Below are 2,485 nucleotides of genomic sequence, written 5' to 3' on the forward strand. Positions count from 1 at the left end.
TTACATAATGACAGAAACTGTGCACTTTTATTACATGGATAATGGATTTTTTTTACAGAAAAAATTTAGTAGGAATAAAAATAAAAAATGTAGGAAAAGGTGTCAGTAAATATACCAACAGGCTGGGCAAAATTTGGCACTTGGCTCGAGGGTAGACAAATATAAGATGTTCTTGAATAACTAAAATGTGACTGGATGGCATCATACATAGGTAATCCTGCATCACATCAAAAACATTGCATACCCGGCCGGGGTCAGCAGACATAAGTAAGTAGTATATAACATAGACACTAAGACTATAACATTGTACATAAATAAGGTATGATAAATAATGCATGGGAAAATATAAAGATAGCAAATCATATACAACATCTATTAGTGCTAAAAAGGGTAAATGAGAACGGAGACAGGCTGATAAACTGGAACGGAGACAGGCTGATAAATTGTAACGGAGACAGGCTGATAAATTGGGACGGGGACAGGCTGATAAATTGTAACGGAGACAGGCTGATAAATTGTAATGGAGACAGGCTAATAAATTGGAACATAGACGGCTGATAAATTGGAACGGAGACAGGCTGATAAATTGGAACAGAGACGGCTGATAAATTGGGACATAGACGGCTGATAAATTGGGACATAGACAACTGACTTGAGAACCAGGTGATCACAAACAATCCTGAGCAAAGTCCAACAGGATGAAATAACAGGAGACTCAGCACACGCACTTCACTGCCAAGGTCAACAAAATCCCCCAGGAGATATGACACGATGTATGAGTAGAGGACTTGCTGCAAATGTACTAAGTCCCAGAATTGAGGCCTGTGCACAAGTTCCTGGCCGGCAGAATCAGGTCCAAATAAAGATTGTCCAACAATAGAGGTACCAGTAAGGACCATGTAAACAGCCGCCCACAGTTGATGTGCCGAGTAAGGTCTTGTCCACACGTAACGGAGTCGCTGCAGAAAATTTCAGAAAAAAAAGCACCGCAGGTCAATTTCTGCTTATATTTGTTAAATCTCACCCACTTTACTGCTACTGTATTCTGTTGTGTATTTTCCTGATGGAAAATAGTAGCAATTCTGGTACGTGTGGACAAGCTCTAAGTACTAAGCTGAATTTCCCGAACTAGCGGTACTACACCAGTCACTGATACCAGCTAGGAGAGTAAAAGTAGTTGAAAGGAATACTCATCTGGCATGTTGGTGTATGGTCCAGAACAAACAGTTGTAGGCCACGTGCATCAGGACATCCAGGAGACTTGAGGAGCCGTCCAGCCAAGCTCTATCCAAGTCCAGCAGTGGCAGCATGTGGCATCCAGTCCTGGGTGAGAACAAGGTGCCCTGGCATCACGTGTGGCGTACACACCATGTTAGAAATGTGAAGTTGATCAAACAGGATCCCGGCGTTTAATGTCAAGACGTGGACTCCGTACGCTGACGTGTTTAATCACCATGTGACTTCTTCAGAGTGTGTGTAGCAGGGTAAGTATAGGGAACTAGTTTACGTGTACGGGTGACCAATCAGAGACTGCTTACATAGCCCAGAACACTTAACACTTTTGTAGACATAATGTCTGCAGAATAAATAAAATGCAATACAATATCATGCCATGCATTTATCGATCCTCGATCAGTCACCGGGATCCAGGAGGGGGGAAGAGCATGTGAAAACACCAAAAATGAAAAATAAATATAAAGAACAAAATTAAAAAAATTCAATATATCAAAACTAATATCATGGTAGCACACTTCTGAGGGACCAGGTAGGATTTAAAAAAAAACACCTGAAAATTAACAAAACCGCACCCTGTGTGGACAAGGTGGCCAAGTGGTTAAGGCGCTGGACTACTAATCCATTGTGCTTTGCATGCATGGGTTTGAATCCCATCCTTGTCGGAGCATTTTGACAACATTATATAATAACAAGGACTGTTTACTTCTAATACATGTAGCATTTATTTATTACAGAAGAAATGGAGTTGAATTAAAACCTAAAAACAAAAAACAGCGGATGTGATTTGAATGGTGAAAGGTCTCTCATTTTTCAGACTGTTGAGACCAGATTAGATGATATCCTTCTTTGAGGTGCAATAAAACATCTCTGAGACTGGTTAGTCATAGGAAAAACAATACCAAACAGAAAAAATCCTACGGCCATCCATGGGTAAATAGCCATGGGCAGTGTATCTAAGCCAAGTGTAATGCACAGCTTTAGGACAACGCTAATACACCCTAGAGCCATGGCACGCACCTCCTTTGGCACATGTTGCAGATGGTATAAAGCCAGGGTCCAGGGTGTCTGGTGGGGTCAATACTGCTGAAAGAAGCTGAAGTTACTGAGCAGTTTGGGGGATTAGGAGTTTTCCCTGTTCCCTAGGATGAGATACAATAACCTATAGTTATGACATGCCTGGTCCACTCAGGAGACGGTATCGAACCTCTGGTGTTTACTATGATTCCCAGTCAGGTACGTCAGGTGTAAT

At 41.6% G+C, this 2,485-nt stretch overlaps 1 non-coding gene across 1 annotated transcript; it reads left to right on the plus strand.

Annotated features, from left to right (window-relative positions):
* Positions 1-1,816: 1,816 nt before the first annotated feature.
* On the plus strand, positions 1,817-1,898 carry TRNAS-ACU (transfer RNA serine (anticodon ACU)). The gene has a single exon. It is a non-coding gene; the product is annotated as a tRNA-Ser (tRNA).
* Positions 1,899-2,485: the final 587 nt, after the last annotated feature.

This window comes from Rhinoderma darwinii, chromosome 3 (genome assembly GCF_050947455.1).
Source record: "Rhinoderma darwinii isolate aRhiDar2 chromosome 3, aRhiDar2.hap1, whole genome shotgun sequence".
Taxonomy (NCBI): domain Eukaryota; kingdom Metazoa; phylum Chordata; class Amphibia; order Anura; family Rhinodermatidae; genus Rhinoderma; species Rhinoderma darwinii.